Below are 21,051 nucleotides of genomic sequence, written 5' to 3' on the forward strand. Positions count from 1 at the left end.
AGCTGTGTGGGAATAGACTGAGGCAGGGTTGGATTGGCTGCTTCCTTTTAAATGGTATATTCTGGGTGAGCCATCCTTATCCTGGTTGCAAGCAGTAGGTGTTTCAATTAGTGCTTGTTGTTGACAAATGCCTGGCTGTCTCGCTTCTACCCAAGCCCCAAGACCTTGGTGAAAATCCCAGGGATTCCTGTCAACTGATGTCCCAACAACTCACTTGTCATTAATAGCTTTGACTTCATTCATTGGCCAAAACCACTGAAAGGCAGGAACAGCCACACTGATTCATTTCACAGAACAGTACCTGCACATTTTGCTTCATAACTTTATTTCCAGGGACTTACTTTTTTCTTTTTAAATAAAAGCTCAGATTCTAGGGCAGTGGATCTGCTGTACCTGCCTCTTGGCATCCCTGGATTTGCCTTTGAAAGATCATCTCAGATCACCATAGGGAGAGACAGCAGGACTAAATGTGACAAAAGGAAGATGCAATTGTGTTGTTTTTTTCAAATGGCATGAGAAAAATCTGTTCCTTCTCCCTCTGCCAGCTAAGAGAACTTAGTGGTTAACACAAGGAAAGCCCCTTCACGTGAGCCAGTCAGGAAAGTGAAGGCATTTCCCTAACCACTGTTTGCAGAATAGTAATTAACCAGCAGGCAATGACAGCTGGCACTTAGCAGAGAGAGCACAAGCAAACGAACAAGGAAGAAGGATTTCTGCTGCAATTGAGCAAGGGGAGAGGAATATATAAAACTTGGGTGGAGGGAGGCGGGGAGTGTGTGTTTGGTTTTTTCGTGGCGTGAATCAGCCAAGTTTGCATTGGAACAACTTAATTTGGACAAAACCAGCATGCATAGAAACAATATTATTTTCTAGGCCAATCCTGCAGGAAAAAAAGATTATAGAGTCTCAGGATGAAGCAGCACAAGTAGCTCAGGGAAGGGAGGCATCACCAAGGAGCAACAAATTGCAGGGACACCACAAGAAGCTTTGAGTTCACATTACAGAAAAATAATCCCATGCAGATAGTGAATTTACAGACAGCAATGTCAACCTTTCTTGCTTTGCTCCCAAAAGCCAGGCCACTGTCTTAGTTACAATGAAAATAGGAATTGGGGGATACCGAACATAATATTTTGCAAAATATCAAGATCTCTGAGAGAAACCAGTACTGTACAGATGAAATTGTGCAAGGCAACCTGGCTTCTGCCATCTGTAATCTCTCAGGTGTAATCAACAGTATCAGCATACTCTAATTTTGTTTCCCTGTGGCTGAATCCAACATCCTATCAGTAACATATGGATGAAATAACTGAATGAGATGGGCATATCAAATTGGAAATCACAATGTCCATGCTGAGCTGCCCTGCACTCATTCTAGCAGAACAGAACAAAATGTTGACCAGAGATGTATTTCAGCATTGATCATATGAGAGTGTACCATTTCAGAGACAAAACAATTTGCTCTTTCAACGTGGCAGGCAATATAGATAGATGGATATTGTTTATTTAATAAATTTGTATTCATTTGAAGATTACAAAATAAAATACTAAATGAGAACATAAAATACACAGCAAAGAAGCAAAAACAAACAATAATCTCCCTCCCACAAACTCATTTAAAAGTGCCATAGATTGTTTGATTAGCTAAAGGCCTGGTTATAGAGAAACATTTTCGCCTGACATCTAAAGATATGCAACAAAGGTGTCAGGTGACTCTCCCTGGACAGAGCATTCCACAAATGAGGTGCCACTGCAGAAAAGGCCTGTTCTCGTGTTGCTACCCTTCAGACTTCTCATGGAGGGGCACACAAAGAGGTGCCTCAGATGATTAGCACAGGGTCCAGCTTGGTTCATATGGTGGAGGCAGTCGTTTGCAAAATTATAACAAATAAAATAAAATTACCAGCAGGACATAAATGATGTTGTGCACTCTTCTCTTCAATCTGTAATTTGGCTCCTGGGCCACTATATGGGTAAAATGAACCTCTTTGTTCTGCTGTTCACTGTAATGGAAAATCCAAGAAATGGCTGTAACTCTTTCCTTTTTTGGTCAAAGTAATTGAAACTTACAAGCACCAGAGCTCTTCTAGTGTAGATTAAGCTTGCCAAATTGAGACAAATAGGTACAGGGGCTTCTACAGGAGAGTAAAATAGGTTCACTTCCCTCCAAATCCCTTGTGCGTTGAATGGGAGGGAGATTAACTATTTCCTACCGAAAAACAAGTATGAGTTTTTGGAATGTTTTTTGCTTGTACTTAAAAAAAAGGGGGGGGGACTTTGCCACCTCACTCTGTTCTTACTTTCTGGTGATTGTGCCTTATGGGCCTCCCGATAGGCTATTTCATGTCTCTGGTAGGCTTTACAATGTGAAGCTGTCTAGAATGCTCCCTGTAGAGTCCTGAGGGGTTCTGGGTTTTGCTTGTTTGGTAAAGCAGAGCAATATAGGATTATGATTTTTTAATCCTCCACTCCTGTACTTTAACAAATAATCCAGAGCTCTTCAGTGTTCTGTAGGCAGCACTGCCTACACCCTCACTTTCTGCAAAGCCCGCAGACCTAGAGAAACATAGGGATATTATTTACAGAAACAGAGATGTATTAGGACAGAGAAACAGAGCACTCAGTGACTTTCTGAGCTCCCAATCTGACTTTGGCTTATTGATACTGCACTTTGATTCACGGGGACAGGAGATCTCCCTGAATTGCCTCATTATTTGGCCCACACACAGAGCTGCTGCTCACCTTTAATGCAGGCCATTGTGGAGGCTTCAAATCCAGCTAATGATGAAGCCTACCCCAAGAAAGTGAAATTTCTCTTCCCCCCGAAGAAAAACAGTGACATGGTTCCCACAGCGTAACTCTGCCCACAAAGAGTGTGGGATTTGGAGAGGTCATTTGTGTACAGTTCCAGCTGCATATCTATATCCTTTGTAGCTAGGTCCTTGAGCAATTACAATAGTAACGGTGACCAATCAGTGCCATAATAATTTGTCCCTGGTAGTTCTCTTCATAATGTGATAACCAAATTTGGGAGCCATAACAAATGGGAGTTATCGTTTTATCTAATGCTTGACTCTTTGTTTGTTTGTTTTCAGTACAGTAGCATGCAACGGTTTTCATCAGAGCAGCAGCTTCCATTATCCTAAATGTTACATTAACACTTAGTCGGGAGGCTTTTTCCTTCTCTCTGTTAAGACAGATTTTACAAAATGAGCGGAGAGAAGTCAATGATGGGAGAAGGTAGCTATGTGAACACGTCCTCTCATAAAGCAGCTGCACTCATGAAGGTACTCATCATTCCTATGCCATTATCAGCTGGCAGTGTTCTTGAAAATGATTCAATTGTCCTAATGGTCCAGTTCATCTTAACGGATAGAGGGACAAATCCTGATCATGGCTGTGCCTCCCCTAGCCTCTCTATAACATACAGAAGGTACTTTGAGTGCTCTGTACCTCCCAAGATTTGAGCAGTTCGGTCTTGATATAGTAATATCTCTTCTGGGGAAGGTCCGTATTTTAATAATTTTCCCAGCACCCCTGTGCATGTAAGAGGCGATATATTTTTTTCTTTGGAGACAGATCCACCCCTGAACTGTAATTTATTATTTTAGTATCTCAGAAGCTGTTTCTTTGAGAAATATATGTGCAGAATTGTATTAGGAGAGCACAGCTTTTATGACTGTGACTGATGATTTGTTTGACTAGATCTCTTATGTATCAGCCTAACTATTTGGTATTTTCTATGTGATTTATTCTTAAACTGCCTTAATAAAGTTCAGATATTACTTTCGCTGGGTAATAGATGTGCTCTTCTCTAAAGTGCTCTTAAGCTGTTCCTTTAATGAGCAAGAATTTGGTTGTAGAATTTATACTTGGAGGCTGCCCATCTGAAGGCTATCAATACAATTCTAAATGGACAAGGGGAAGTAAATTGAACATAATTGAATTTTTCTACACACTGACATAAAATTGGATGTGTGTTTGTAAGCACAAAAGTATATTTAATTACTCTATGCAGTAATGGGGCAGCATTTACAGTAAGAGGTATTAAAGAAGCACAGCAGCTAATGTGGCAATCTAATTTTAAACTCATCCATGTGACAACACATTCTGGCCATTATTTTTGCTGCTATACTTGATTGGCTGGGTGTTCCAGTGCAGTTAATTGGGTATTCTTTTAATAAATACCAATCATGTGTTCCATTTCTCTGCCATGCACAGAATAATGCAGCTGCAAACAAGGCTACTTTGGGTTTGTTCTTTGCAGACAGAGCAACTCTGCAACACACAGCAAAGTTAAACACCTGGGGAGCTAGTGTAGCATAGTGTTAAAGAGACTGTGATAGAATGCAGGATGCCCTTGGTTCAGATCTCACCACGGCAACAACAACAACAACAACAACAACAACAACAACAACAACAACAACAACAACAACCAAGTCTTTGGCAAGCTCCCTTCTTCCAGTCTCTCCCCCTGCCCCCCACCTTGCAATGCAGCGATTGGAAGACAAGGCTATTTGGAGTAGTTTGACAACTGTTGGACTGCAATCCTCCACACACTTTCTTAAAAACTCAGTGGGACTTGCTTCTGAGTAAACATGTACAAGATTGATGAAGGGTTGACTTCAATCCTACACCATCATTTTTGTTTAACTGGAATAAAGCAATTATAGTTGGAACATAGCTAATCTATGTGAACCTGAGAATGCATTCTAGATTCATAAAGGAAGAAGCACATTGATGAATCAGATCAAGGCTCAACTAGTGTATCATTCTTTGTAGTAATCCATTCCAATAGCCTGTGGAATGGTCTCCCTCAGGAGGTTGTGAACTCTCCTTCCTTTGGGGTTTTAAAGCAGAGGTTGGATGGTCATCTGTCATGGAAGTTTTAGTCAAGATTCCCGCATTGAAGGGGGTTGGACTAGATGACCCTCTGGGTCCCTTACAACTACAGTTCTATGATTCTAACCAGCAGGCACTAGGTGGCTCACCAAAAGTTGGTCACTGGTTCAGCAATTGGCCACAACCTCCCTTCTGCCCACCTCTGCCCTAAAGCACTGCATAGATACTATACAAGGTATCATCATCATTGTTGTCAATATTTTCAGTATATCTTTCCACTACATTTCCAAAGCCCCAGATTTAGGATAGCAAACCCTCTGATGCCTTGAGCCTGCCATAGTATTCACTGGCACGAGATTCACTGAGCTTTTGGCTCCACTGGCTTTGGGATAGATTGTGGAATTGGGTCTAAATCCTCCTGGGATTGGGTTTCAGTTGAAACTACTTGGGTTTCAGTTGCTACTTCTATGCTAATGGCTTTACATGCTCAATGGTTTCATAATTGGCATCACCTCAGCTTTAGTCTTATGCTTAAATATTCATAGGCCAATTCGCACATTATATCCAACACGCTATATAACCTAAGAATACTACAAATATTAGGAGAGTATTGTAATACGAGTTAAATATGCTTGTTTATTCCTCCTTTGTACAGACAACAAATCAAAGAATCATAGAGCCAGATAAGTCTTGTAGTTCATCTAGTCTGACCCTCTGGTTTATTCTGAAAATCCAGAGATAGATCCTCCCCAACAGGTGACAGCCTAGTCTCTGTTTTGAAGACTTCCATAGAGCTAGTGACCATGGTTCCATCCTCAGACTAACCTCACCATCAATAATCTTCTCCGAATGTTCACTATGGGATGTGGGTGGCGCTGTGGTCTAAACCACTGAGCCTAGGGCTTGCCAATCGGAATGTTGGCGGTTCGAATCCCCACAACGGGGTGAGCTCCCATTGCTCGGTCCCTGCAACCTAGCCGTTTGAAAGCACGTCAAAGTGCAAGTAGATAAATAAGTACTGCTCCGGCGGGAAGGTAAATGGCGTTTTTGTGTGCTGCTCTGGTTTGCCAGAAGCAGCTTAGTCATGCTGGCCTCATGACCTAAAAAAATGTCTGCAGACAAACGTCAGCTCCCTCGGCCAGTAAAACGAGATGAGCGCCACAACCCCAGAATCGTCTGCGACTGGATTAACAGTCAGGGGTACCTTTACCTTTAATGGTCACCTAAAATCTACTCTTCTATAACTGTAGTCTACATATATCACAACATGTAAGTGATTTTGACATTTGAATGATTTTGTCCCTGTGTCACCAAGGATACAAGTGGCTGTAGAATTAAATATATTTGAATGTCTGTCTATGAACAAGAGTGGGGAACCTTTGGCCATCTACATGACCCCTGACAATGGCCTTTTGACCCCTGACAAATGCCCATGCAGGCATTGGCTAGTCCCCCTAGTCCACTGAGCACACACTTGTCCCTAGAGTGAAAATGGTAAGATTTCAAGGCAATATCAGCATAATCAGATGGCAAATTCTGATTGATGGCTTGAGGTTGTCATCAGTATAAGAAGGAGGGTTTTCTAACAGCAGCAAAACTACTGCCAATTAGGGCTGAGTACAGGCTCATGACAGAGTGTAGCTGCTTGGATGCCAACTTGCAGACAGCTTATGCCAGGGGTGGTGCTTCTGTTTTCAGCACCCTCCATGTGGAAGGAATGGTGGAAAGGTGCATCCCAATAGATTTATTTAAAGGGCAACACCTTTTGTGGGGGTGTTTGCAAAATGCACCACCCATTTGGTCTTCCATCTAGTTACAACAATGCACAGTACACATTATGTACTGATATAATGCTGGGTAGTATACATTGTACACGGACAAGTATCAAGGTGGTCATTTCAAACAGAAATACAGCCACAATTAGTGAGATACATGGAACTCAATTCTCATCCTTTCTCTTCAAATGATTGTTAATAGTATTGTAGAAGAGCTGGAAAATGAAACTCTCCGCCCCCTCACCACCCACCTCTTACTTTAAAGCGACAGTATACAGCCATTATATGGTCCTCGTCAATTATAAAGAAAGGGGTGCAATGGTACTCTTTGTTAGAAGGTACATTTAAGCATCCATTACAGTAAAATGAAACTAACTGCATTTGGCAAAAGAGCTATCAGGCACATGTGAACTGTCAATGGCTTTTAATAACAACCAAGGTATATTATATATGCATAGTTAAAGGTAAAGGGACCCCTGACCATTAGGTCCAGTCGTGGACGATTCTGGGGTTGTAGGGCTCATCTCGCTTTATTGGCCAAGGCAGCCGACATACAGCTTCTGGGTCACGTGACCAGCATGACTAAGCCGCTTCTGGCGAACCAGAGCAGCGCACAGAAACGCCGTTTACCTTCCCGCTGGAGCGGTACCTATTTATCTACTTGCACTTTGAGGTGCTTTTGAACTGCTAGGTTCGCAGGAGCAGGGACCGAGCAACGGGGATTCGAACCACCAACCTTCTGATCGGCAGAAGGTTAATAGACAGTGCCACCTGTATCATTCATATATATATATATATATATATATATATATATATATATATATATAGCATAGTATAGAATAAAGCAACGCAAAAGCAGCCGTGCATTCTTGAGGCATGACAGGACAATCCTATAGCCATTTTATCATGGTGAGCTCTGCATCCTTGGGCAAGTGGGGAGTGCCAAACCTGGGGCAAAGAGGTCAGTCAGCCACAAACCATCCCCTATTGGTTTCTTTGGTACTATAGTAAGTCATGGCAGTGTGACTGGAGCAGCCATATACCTGCAGCAAAAAGGATTGAGCCTACTATTCATTAAATGCTCTTTCAAATCCACCAGTTCTTACTAGCATGGCTTTTGTTTTGGTAGAGTGAGCCTGGAGAAAAAATATATAAATGCACCAAATCTCCCCCCCCCCCAGCTTATTTAAATTTGCTTCTTTCTCCAGCAGATGCACCATGCTGTTTTGGAGTGATTGTCTGGGGCCAGCAAAAGGCCACTGAGAGCCTTTCAAAGCTTAAGCAATGTTATTTAATACTTATTGGGATGGGTAAGGGATAACAGAAAACCCTGATTATCCTCAAAAGAATGACTAAAAGAAAGAGAGACTAGAGAGAAGCAAATGAGAACAATAACAGTTAATAATGCAAACACTTAACAGGTTAGCTGTATTGAGTTTAAAGTAGTTCATTCACATCATGTTATGGGTTTGAGACAGAAACAAAAGAGTTAACTGTGTATATAGAAGAAGAAAAAGGAACCAAGAGGAGGAAGTATAAAACAAAGACATTTCAAGGGAAAGAGAGAGAATTGATAAGGGAGTTAGGAGAATTGGCAATAAAAGCCAGCTACAGTATTAAATGTTTGCACTCCAGATGTGCATGTAGACATTAGGAAATGATCATGATTGTTCATTCACAGGCAGCTACAATCAAAATTAGGCACCAATGAGAAATCATAGGTTCATTTGGTGAGAAGGAAGCCCCGGGTGTATCATTCAGCCAGTGGTGGGTCTAAAAACCTCACTGACAGATGCACGACTCATCTGTGCCTTGTACATTGTCAGCTTTCGTCTTTCCTCAGCCTGTCTTGGCAGCTTGTCCCATTACCAAACTGTTCCTAGAGCTTGATATTCTAAGTATTCCTCATCACTTCTCACTTGTCCTTTAGAATGTGGCAAGGAGAAACATGGTTTCCTAGCTCTAGGGTATAAATATATACATTTGGCAGTGCGCTTATGCAGGAGTAAGTACCACTGTGTCTAATGAGACTTACTCCCTGGTGAGCGTTTGCAGGATATGGATGGGTGGTCTTTGTTAAGCTCATATTTATCCAGAAATGAATGTGGAATTTGGAAGCCACCCAGAGTGGCTGGGGAAACCCAGCCAGATGGGCGGGGTACAAATAATAAATTAATATTATTATTATTAATTTGTACCACCTGGTGATATGTGTGCTGAAGATAGCCATAAACTAGCAACCACGTGACAAAGCTGGGAGGAAAAAACAGAGAACAAGCAAGAGAGACTATCATTGTACAGATGATGATGATGATGATGATGATGAAGAATCTTTCCAGGAGTGGTTTTCCTAGTGGGATGAAGCTGCTATACTAGCCTCCCAGCAGGTGTGTCACTGTTGCAGTGGGGAGTTTGGTGTGGTGCAAACAATGGTAAGTGTGCTGGATTGGTTCCATTGGTGCATTGCCTCTTTGGCAACCTCCCCACCACCTCAATGCTCCTCCTCTTGGATGTGGGTCACATAGCAAGAAACTAGCATAGTGGCTCTTTCCTGACTCCATGTCATAAAGGTGCAAGTAGAATGGAGTTACCAGGTAGGCTGGGAGGCAGAGATGGTGGTGTTCCACCATGGGTGGTGGAAAAGAGACAGCAGAGTACAGCAGTATAGTCAGGTTGGTGTATTTGGGCAGGAGCAGGGGCTGGGGAGGTGGGGCACCTTGCCTGGGGACCCTAAAACCAGGTAATACCACTGGGGGGGGGGGAATACAGCTGCTTGTTTATGGCATTTTAATTTTCTGTGTTAAAAAGAATGAATGAAAACATCTTACTTTCCAAATACAATGCCTTTCTGTTGCCCTTGCAGCCCTGTGTAACAAGCCCCAAATGCTTTGTTGCCAAACTCTCGAAGTCTGTCAGCTCTATGGATTGCACCATCTAACCTTCACCTGTTCCCCACTACAGTTCCCCACCCCTGTGGATCCATCCATCTCTGCCTTCTCTCAGCATGCTGTCAATGGTATACGCCATCTCCATTTGTCATTCTCATTTGATTCCTAGTCTTTCTCTCATTGTTGTCTACAACAGGACACGGCCTGTCCCAATGCAACCAGGTTCCACTTTCTTTCAGCTTTCTGAACAGCAGGAGGTAAACAGGCATTACCGTGTGAGGAAGTCATAACTGATCATTGTAGAGGTGATTAGGTTTATATATATATAAAATGGTGGATCAAAGAAGGAATTGTGTTCATAATCATCACGCCGCAGTAGGTCATCCCCAAATCACTTGAGTATTGAGGTCTGTCATGTAATGTGGTCTCCAGCTCCCATTCGCTTTTGCTGTGGCAGTTGAGAACCACTAAAATGGAAATCTATCCTGTTTCCCATGGTGTTCTCTCTCCAGCCTTTGATAAATCAGCGGGTTCTTTGCATGCTTTGACTCCAGAGGTCTATTTTTCACTCCAATCCATCACCACCTTGCCATAATTAGCCGTGGAAGTCCCCTGAATTGCACCAGGCCAGATGTGCCCTGTCATACTAGATATTCTACACCCTGTAAAGTCCTACATCTGACATAAGCATAGGTGCTCTAGAGAAAAACAGCTGGGAATTACCTTATATCATTCCTCTACTATAAAGCCAAGTTGTACTTCGTTTCCAGGGGGTGTTAAAAAAAGAAAGAAGACAATCTTCTATTTGCAATTAGTTCCATTTTCTGCAGCACTCAGTTCAAAGCTGCCTGTTTTTCAAATTGTCTACCTTCTTTGGGACTTTGAGTTGAGAATCCTGCCTTCCTTGATTTGTCATTTATTATTTACTAAATGGAGCATTGCTTAAAGTAGCTAATTTGTCTCTTGGTTTCATTGATATAAACAGAACTCTGCTAGATGTGTAACTATATCTGAAGCTTGTGTTTGTTCATTTTTATATAAATGTGGAGTGGGAGGTCTGCTTCTCACACAAAAAAGGGCTGTTTGAAAGGGGAGTGAAACCAGACCCCTTCCCCATGCCCACCTTGATGTATTTCACCATTATAAGCCATTTTCTCTTTGTCCAGCTCACTTCTCTTATTAAAGTCAGGATAAGGGAAAACCTAGGAGAGCTGCTGCCATTTTAGACAATACTGAGCTAAATGGACCAATGGTCTGACTCAGTATGTTCTAATACTCTGTCAATAAATAATACACTCCAATAATAAAGTTGGAGTTTCAGTCTTTGGCACCTCCAGTTAAGAAAGATCAGGGTACAGGTGGTAGGAAAGGCTTCTGTCAGACCCCCTAGAGAGCCACAGCTAGTCAGAGAAGGCAATACAGTGGTACTTCAGGTTACATATGCTTCAGGTTACATATGCTTCAGGTTACAGACTCCACTAACCCAGAAATAGTATCTCAAGTTAAAAACTTTGCTTCAGGACGAGAACAGAAATCGTGCTTCGGCGCTGCAGCGGCAGCAGGAGGCCCCATGATTCACTGCCTATCAGTGTAAATAGATGATTAAAAAAAAAAACATTTCAGACCTAAGGATTTGCGCGCTTTAAGGCAGCTCCCTATGCTCCATGAACAAGCTGGGGGTGGGAGTGGAGCTTGAGCCTGAGTATGTAAATAATCATGAGTGGCAATAGCTTCCAGTGTTTATATATAAGAAACCGGCCTGGTGTTCCTTCTGTGTGCTTTGCCCAATGACTGTTGGCATGCAGAGGGTCGAAAAGCCAGCTGGCTAGCCCCTAGCTGTGTTGTCTCCTTCCAGCCTTCCCACTGTGAAGACCCATCGGCCTCTGCTCTGACGTAAATCAGCGACCCAGGCTTCAAAGCTAGGGCACACTACCTGTATATTAGCAGAGCAAACTGCACACACAGAATAGGCATGAGGCTTGTGGAAGCATACTACAACTACAGATTTATTAATCATAAATCAGGACAAAGAAACATGTCGTCTCTCTCTTTGTCTTCTCGGCGAGAGAGTCAAAAGCAAAAGCAGTAACACAGCGGAAGTTCCGCTAACGCCAGCAAAACAGTGCTGGTATGTAAACAGACATGTGACATGCAACAGTTCCATGTCTGCAACTAAAGGTGGAATGGAATTTTCCAACAATGACTATCTCTAATGTTGCATCAATACTTTCCTAATTCTACACCTGTTCTATGTTGTCCAAGAAAGTTATAAGCAGATGATTAAATGAGGAGCTGTCATGTCCAGTTTGGGGTAGATATAAATGACTTGCCTTTCAGTGATCCTCCTGAGAGGGTATAGGCAGAGAGTATGTGCTCTGTCCTTACTAATTCATCCATGAGTCACTCCCATTATAATCAATAAATCAATTTCCTTTTAATATGGAGATGTTGGCTCAGCTGTGATTTTTGATGGCAAAATTCCTTACTCAGCTGCCTTGCTGCTTCCTCTCTTACTTCAAAAACTTCCATTAGCACCACTGTGTGAAGCCCCATTAATCCGTTTTCATTGAAATAATGCTCTTTTTCTCCACGTCTTTATTGCATCCTACCCATCCTCCTCGTCTCAGAGGCCCTTTTAATTAATGCATGAAGATTTGGTATTAAAGTAATGAAGAAGCCAGAGTAATTAACACACACACATTTCTCATCTCCAGTCTTGAAAATAAGGGCTGACTTGCACAACAGCTTTTGACTTATTTTTGGTGCGGTGCAATCAGTTCCACATGATGTACCAGCCACCTGACACTTCCACACAAGATCAGAAAAACTGCTTAGAGGTTGTGGTCCATCATTAAACAGTATATGAATTTATATATGAAATACATAAATTACTAACTTATCACATCTTCTGATTATCATCAAAGCCAGACCAGGCCCAAGACTGACCAGAACTGGAGTATACTTCAATTCAAGTATACCCGTCATCAGTTCATGAAGCTTGAGCTGGAGGCTGGACTTTGAATTCAAGGCTGCCACTGAGAGCTGGATCCAGAAATTTGGCTGGTAGGAGTCCACCTGCCCCTTTGTAGACCTGCAAGATCACTTAGATCATCTTAGGATAATAATTGTTCACAAGTCCATATAGAATAACACCAGGTAGTGACCCCAAAAAGAACATTTTTTGCTATTGACTCTAAACTGTGCAGTGCCCTTCCCTTTGCCATAAGTGAAGCAGCAGCCATCAGTTGCTTTGGGTGTCTTATCTTTCCAGCAAGACTTTTCCTGATCCATAATATTGGGCTCCTTTTTTATTATTTGCCTGAATTCCCTGAATTTCTGCCTAATGTTTTATTTTAGTTTTAAGGATATTTATTGTATACTGCTTAGGGAGGTGTTTTTTAAAAAAATAAATAGGCAGTTTATAAATGCTTTAAAATAAATAAATGGTCCTCAGCAAAGAGATCTGGTACCAGCACATAGCATCATCAGGCAACTGGCAGAATTCCGTGGTACTGACTCTTGACCCACCAGTCACTTCTGGTCAGGATGTGGGTTTAATGACCAGAAATGGTGAATGGGTAGGAAGCCACTGTATCAAATGGTATCAAATGGTCCACAATGCCCCACAGCAATGTCCCATCAGGGCATTGTGGGTAATTACAATGTTGCCTAGCTTGCAGCTATCCACCATAGGTTGTAGCCCTGCTGGTGGGACCCACTGCCACATTGATTAATCATACTAAATAGTTTTAATTGGATGTTGAATAATTGTGCAATAAGTTGTTACTGCTTTGAATTTCATTGTGTTGTTACCTTCCTTAGTGGGTTGTGCAAACCATTATTTAGAGTAATGCTTTAAATATGGTAGGGCAGGATGAGTTTATGGAACCAAGGGGGTGGTGGCCCAAAACAGTTTGGGAACCACTGCTCACGAAAGGCTGGTTCAGTTTTGCAGGCAAAAGTAATGTGTCTTCTACTAGGGGAAAGGACACAGATGGCTGTCGCCAGTCAGATATTTCTGGCTTGATGAATCTCTAATATCCCTGGGTTTTGAAAACATGTGATTTAAGTATTGTGTGTTCCTTTTTAGTGCACATGACACATATACATATAAACATTAATAAATTCTTTAGCTCTTTTGTTGAGGATTCATTTAGGAAAGCACAAATGTCTAGATGCTTTATTTATTGTTTTTATCCTTCTAATAAAGATGATATGGGGGTGCCTAAGGAATTGGCAAAACAAAGGTATGGGTGTCAGCTGAAATCCCCAGCAAATGAAGGTGGTGGTGGGAAATAATATTCTGACAGGGATTATCATTAAGCAGCTCACCATGATTGTTGCCTGATACTTCAAAGAAAGGCAGGCGATGGCAAGAAATAAGAAAATAAAGGGGGGGGGGAAATGTCACGAAGCTTCTTGTGGCATCCAGAATGCCTCAGTGAGCAAAGCAGGAGAAAACAGGCTAATTACTGTCTTTCTTTTGCTCTCCTAGTCGTGCACAGAGCAAAAACAACAACAACAGCAAATCCGCACACAACAGTTTTACAATTATTAATAAAGAAGAAGTTTTATCTCCTCCTCATTAAGAGTTCTGGGATGAAAGCAAGATATTTGACAGAAAGCACACTGAATAGGGAGTGGAAACATCAATGGATGAAGGAAAGGAGAAAGGGGAATTGGCAAACAAGACAGCATGTGTGTGTTTTGGGGATATAGGTCTAGGAGATATGTTGCATATACATATACAGTGGTACCTCAGGTTAAGAACTTAATTCATTCTGAAGGTCTGTTCTTAACCTGAAACTATTCTTAACCTGAGGTACCACTTTAGCTAATGGGGCCTCCCGCTGCCACCGCGCCGCCGGAGCGCAATTTCTGTTCTCATCCTGAAGCAAAGTTCTTAACCTGAGGTACTATTTCTGGGTTAGCAAAGTCTGTAACCTGAAGCATCTGTAACTTGAGGTACTACTGTACACTATTGCTTTCAGCTCAGTTTCAGAAGTTTCAAAAGCACATAAAAAAACATACTTCTGGTGTTACAGTAATTTTTTAAGTGCATGAGCTCATCCCGACAGTCTCCATAACCCCCCTCAAGAAATATCCACATCCATGCCCACAAGGGGGGTGTATACACAGCCCCCCAACGGGAGGAGACTTGGATTCATGCAGCAGCGGAGGAAGCCGCTCGGGTGCTGCGCCCATAGGGGCGGGGCGAGCCACCCATAGGAGCAGGGCAAGCTGGCCATAGAGGTTGGGTGCACTGTGGGGCCTCTGGAGTCTGCCTGTCTCCTCCTACTTGTCGCCCTACAGCTGAGGGGGGAGGCAATGGGCAGACCGTTTGGGCAGGAGAGATGCGTGACTCGGGCACACTGCAAGCCCTGCAGTGAGTGCCGCCTGGCATTTTGTCACCCCCCTCAGTGGGGACACCCAGGGTGGACCGTGCCCACTGCACCCCCCCTTCCTCCACCCCTGGATTCACATCCCTGATCAGCAGTGTCACAAGACTGTTGCCTTGTGCATAGTTACCTGGAACTGAGTTCTACTGACGATGGTGATGCTTAGTTCTGACTACATAGGTTTGACTGGCAAAACATATTGAGCTTTAACAATGGAGTCTGTGCCTAATTAAAACTTTTAGCTTTTAATTAGCAATGCACACCATCTTGTAAGGAAGTGTAACCTTTTAAACTGTTAGCATGAAGTAGGAACCCATCAAAGCAAAGACGTTTCCGAGCCTCTGCCATAATCATTTCCCTTATTCTCTGACTTCTACACTAATCCATCACAAACAATAGTAGAACCTTAAAGCCTAAAGCTGCTTTAGTTGGTCTGTCTGGCAGATGATAGCATCATTACTGTTCTGAGAAAAGTTCTAGAGCGATTCTCCACCCACCTACCTTCTGCTCCACTACATCACCACACACAACTAGCTGTGCTTGAAATGTGCTTTGCGTGGACAGGCAGAGTCCCCCAAACCCTGGGCGGCCCTCCCCTCATGTGGAATAACGACTCAAGAAAACGTGCTATAGGATTAAAATTGGCCACAACTTTATTATATTTCAGATGTGGGTAGACCTTGGCTCACCTTAAGATTCCCAGGTAAGATCCTCCCTCTATTGTGTGGGCAGGTAGTCCCTCCCACCCTGGCTTGGTCACCTTGACAACGCTTCCCCAGGCGGGATTGGACAACTGACTGAGGTAGGCGGAGACCTCCAGGTATCCCACCTGGGGGAAGGCGAAGCCAAGCCTGTGCTAATGGAGCCACACAGGGTCCAGGGGCTGTGCACGACCACGCAAAGGGCACCCCCCATTTAATGTGGGTAGCGGCCATTATAGAAAGTCGAAGGGTAGGATAACAAAGAGGTGAATTATCAGTTCAAACTATGTTTTTTTTAGACTGAGAATGAGTGATGTGTCTACATGCTTCCTCCTCTTTTATCTCTTCTGATTGGTGAACCTTGGGTTCAATTTGTTACAGGTTCATCAATTTAAACATTTATTGACAGATCAAAATTTGCACCTAAGTGCTTTTAGACCTCCAACCAGTTTTAAACAAATGGTCCTAAATCAAGGACATGGAGGTAGAGGCCTCATATCAGCTACATATGATGACCTTTTGGACATTACAACAGCCCCTTATTAATATCCTCTTGGGGGAAATATTAACATATTTGTATAGAGACCATGGAATGGAAAGTGCTTTGGAACACAACCCTTGAACAAATAAGCCATGGTTTCTTAGATCAAGGTCACTAGGTCTGAACTGCCCCACAGACTTCATCAAAGTACTTCAGGGATGAAGGGCATCAAGAGATATTGGAAGGGTGTGGGATAAGACTTGCAGAAAATTCTGTTCCTCCAGATTTGGGAACCTTGGCAGAGATGTGTGAAAGAAGTATGAGACAGGAAAGGCAGGGGGTCGAAATGAATTGGCAGCACACAGAAGTGGAGAGGTAAGTACCGTATTTTTCGCCCTATAGGACACACTTTTTCCCCTCCAAAAATGAAGGGAAAATGTGTGTGCGTCCTATGGGGTGAATGCAGGCTTTCGCTGAAGCCTGGAGAGCGAGAGGGGTCCGTGCGCACCGACCCCTCTCGCTCTCCAGGCTTTGCGGACCTCTCCGCAAGCAGCGGGAGCGCTCCCGCTGCTTGAGGAGAGTTGCCGGCATGCCGAAGCCTGCGCGCACTGAGATCAGCGCGTCCAGGCTTCGCGGACCTCTCCGCAAGCAGCGGGAGCCAGCGCTGGGCTCCCACGGCTTGCAGAGAGCTGCCTGTTTGGGGGCTGGGGTCGGGGGAAAATACTACAGAAAATTGCTTGCAAAATGTGAATATTGAGCAAAAACTGCATACAAAAATGTGTGCTGAGGCCTTCTCTCTCTCTCTCTCTCTCTCTCTCTCTCGCACACACACACACACACACACACACAAACTGATGTGGAAATTTAGAGAACAGAATTTAATATATTTTTTTTGGGGGGGGGGTGTGAGAAACCAAAATTGTCTGATGAAGTAAAGCATTTCACATGAGGCCCTGAACTCTGATGGTGTCTCTTGCTTCCCTGGATAGATTATAGAAATGGATGTGTGAGTGTGTAGAAAGTAGCCTACTGTATAAAGGGGTGGGTGTGGGTGTGGGTGCATATATATATATATTAGTTGCTTCACCCTCTTTTACCTCTGGCTCTGCCAACCACTGGCATATGGCCTCTGGGAGGTACCTCAGATGGGATTGTGTTCCTCAGTCTAAAAAAGGCTCCATGGCAATTTCTCATTATTCCCCTAGTGCCTTTAGATCCGCCTTGATGCTGATGTAGCAAAACACGCAGCTGGGCAAGCCACCACACTGAGTCTGAATGAGAAACTGGCACTGAAGGTTTACTTCCACATTGAACAATGAGCATTGGCACTTAACACTTGACATGCTGCAACCAACCGCCAGATGGCAAAATACTCATATCCTCCTCACTACAGAATAAAGATTGCAGATTCAGACAGCAATCAAACTTTGCAGAAAACAGCTTGCTTTCTGCCAACACAGCCAGCCAGAGGAGTTTCCAGATATTTAACTGAAAATATTGGTGAGGAAAAGCAGTGAATCATAGCATTATCTATCTATCTATCTATCTATCTATCTATCTCTATCTATCTATCTATCTATCTATCTATCTATCTATCTATCTATCATCTATCTATCTCTATCTATCTATATCTATCTATCTCTCTCTATCTAATCTATCATTTATCTATCTATCTATCTATCTATCTATCTATCTATCTATCTATCTATCATCTATCTATCATCTCTCTATCTAACTAACTATTGATGCTAATCTCACTCTTTCTCTCTCTCTAATCTATCTATCATCTATCTATCATCTATCTATCTATCTATCTATCTATCTATCTATCTATCTATCTATCTATCTATCATCTCTCTATCTAACTAACTATTGATGCTAATAACCAATGCACAATTAAATGCTAGGCCTAATTCATGAATAAACATCTGGGAGCTTCCTGTTATTTCCCTATACAAAGTACAGAGAACTTTGCAGAATTAATTAAAGCACATTACTGTTGTTTTTTTGTATAAAAGGAAGGGGAGGAGTTGAATGCTTTCAACATACTGTAAAACCATGCAGAAAAAGAACAAGCAGGTGGAAAAGACCAAGAGATGCAGAAACACATAATGTTAAAATGGGGACAGATTAATCCACCCCTAACATCTTTTTTCAGATTATCTTTCAGGTTGTTGAGGTAGTGAATCCTAGAAATTTGGCAATTTTGAAATGAATGTGTTCATTCTCCTGGATGAAAGTTATTGTGTAACGAAGTACCAAATTCCATGCTTCGGAAGTAAATCCCTAGAATCACTGGCAATAAGGAAACATACTTTGGCGCTTGTCCAAGAGAAAATGATATATATTGCACTTAATCAAGACAATTAAGGGGTTGAAAGAATGCAGATATGTCTTTCAGTCCAGATGATAAAAAACACACACACATCTTGTCCACTTTGATATTAAAAGAGGTTGAGGTCAAGCACTTGAGCCTTTATTGGTCATCCATGTCAGGATTATTATATAAACTTCTGAAAGAAGTTTAATGGTGGCAAATGCTGAGTTTTTTAAAAAGATTATATATTTCTGGAAGACTGCCACAAAATGCTTGTTAAAGAGCATGACACTGACACACGTGCTTGAGAAATCTCTGTGCTCAGGATGAGGAATGGGAAAATCTGGCAATCTAGGTTTCCCTGTTTCTCATTTTTCAAATCTTGAATGCAGTTCTACATCAGCTTGTGATTTTTTTAAAAATCCACACAAAACTTATTTTAGTGTGAATCTTGCCTAATATTCAAATATATGCAGAACAGTTTCCCCTAATATAATGCATTTGTATATGTCATTTTACTCTTGTAAAATGCACACTTTGCTCTAGTATATGCATTTTTGTACACATCATTTTACTGGAGAACAGCAAAGCAACATTTGGAGAAGTGCACATTTCAAAGAATGCCTGTGTTTTGATTCACCTGTTGTTTTTAAAAGTAAGCATAAGGTAGGTTTGCTGCATACACGAAAACTTATACTGGATCCTGTTCAGAGCAGGGCTTTCAGTTCAGCAGCTCCTGCCTGTGGAAGAGCATTCCTGTTGAGTGATGACAGGTGCTTGTTAACGATACTTTCAAGAAACAACTGAAGACATTGTTGTTTTGACAAGCTATTCAAGCTGCCTTAGATGCTCACTTTGTACTGTTTTGAAGTTATATTAGGTTATTGGGGGGACTTTTTATTCATTTATTATTATTATTATTATTATTATTATTATTATTATTATTATTATTATTTATTAACTTTCTGTACTACCTTACACCTGAAGATCTCTGGGCACTTCACAGTGTAAAAATACAAGACAAAAACACAAAATACATAGTAAAAACAGAAACAAAACAATAACCCACATTTCCCTTCCCCCGCAAACACATTTAAAATGATATAGGATGTTAATCAGCCAAAGGCCTGGTTGAAGAAAAATGTTTTTGTGTGGTGCATAAAGGTGTGTAATGAAGGCGCCAGGTGAACCTCCCTGGGGACAGCATTCCACAAGCATGGAGCCACTGCATAAAAGGCCCCGCTCTTGTGTTTCCACCCTCCAGGCCTTTCATGGAGGAAGCACACAAAGAAGGGCCTCTGATGATGATGACAGGGTCTGGGTAGGTTCATACGAGGAGAAACAGTCCTGGGGGTATTGCAGTCATGAGCCGTTTAAGGTCAAAAACAGCACTTTGAATTGGGCCTAGAAACTAATTGGCAGCCAGTGCAGTCAGGCCATAATCAGTGTAATATCCCCAAACTGTCTTGCCATGGTGAGCAACCTGGACACCAGATTCTGCACTAGCTGAAGTTTCCAAACCATCTTCAGAGGCAGCTCCACATATTACACATTGCAGCATTCTAACCTAGAGGTTACCAGAGCATAGGCAACAGTAGTTAGGCTATCCCTGTCCACACTGGGGCACAGCTGGGCCACCAACTGAAGCTGACAGAAGGCACTCTGTACCACCAAGGCCACCTAAGCCTCAAACGACAGCAAGGGATTGACGATTACCCCCAAACTGCATGCCTGCTCCTTGAGAAGGAATGCAACCCCATGAAGAGCAGGCAACCTCCCATTCAGCCAGCCAGCCTAGGGAAACACCTACTAACAGTGCCTCGCTATTATGTGGATTGAGCTTCAGTTTGTTGGCTCCCATCCAGTCCATTACCAAGGCAAGACATCCACAAATCCAGCACCTCCACTGCCACACCTCCAGGTGTAAAGGAGAAGTAGAGCTGTGTGTCATCAGCAAATTGCTGACAATGTACTTCAAAACTCTGGATGACCCTACTTGGTGGTTCTATGCAGATGTCAAATAACATGGGGGATAAAATTGAACCCCAAGGAACCCCACACTGAAAGCCACATGGGGCTGAAGAGCAGTCCCCAAGCATCACCCTCTAGAAATGACCATCTAAGTCAGTGGTTCTCAACCTGTGGGTCCCCAGATGTTGTTGGACTACAACTCCCATCATCCCTGAGCTCTGCCCTTGCTAGCTAGGGGTGATGGGAGTTGTAGTTCAACAACATCTGGGGATCCACAGGTTGAGAAAGGCTGGTCTAAGGGGACTGGAACCATTGTAAAGCAGTGCCATCCACCCCTAACTTGGGCAGCCGCTCCAGAAGGATACCATTGTCAGTGGTGCTGAATGCTACTGAAAGGTCAAGGAAAATGACGGACACATTTTCCCTGTCTATCTCCCAACAGAGGTAGGGTGCCCAAGGCAGTTTCTGTGCCAAAACTAGTCCTAAACCCCCAATGAAATGGATCTAGAAAATTTGTTTCCTCCTAGAGCTCCAAACAAAAAGAATACCCCCCCCCCCACACACACACAGTGTAAAAGGCCATAGATGGATTAAATAGCCAAATATAAGACTTATGTTTGTGCCTGGTGCCTAAAGATATGTAATGAAGGCGTCAAGTGAGCCTCTCTGGGGAGAGC

The sequence above is a fragment of the Podarcis liolepis genome (assembly GCF_965112155.1).
Source record: "Podarcis liolepis genome assembly, chromosome: 4".
NCBI classification, from domain to species: domain Eukaryota; kingdom Metazoa; phylum Chordata; class Lepidosauria; order Squamata; family Lacertidae; genus Podarcis; species Podarcis liolepis.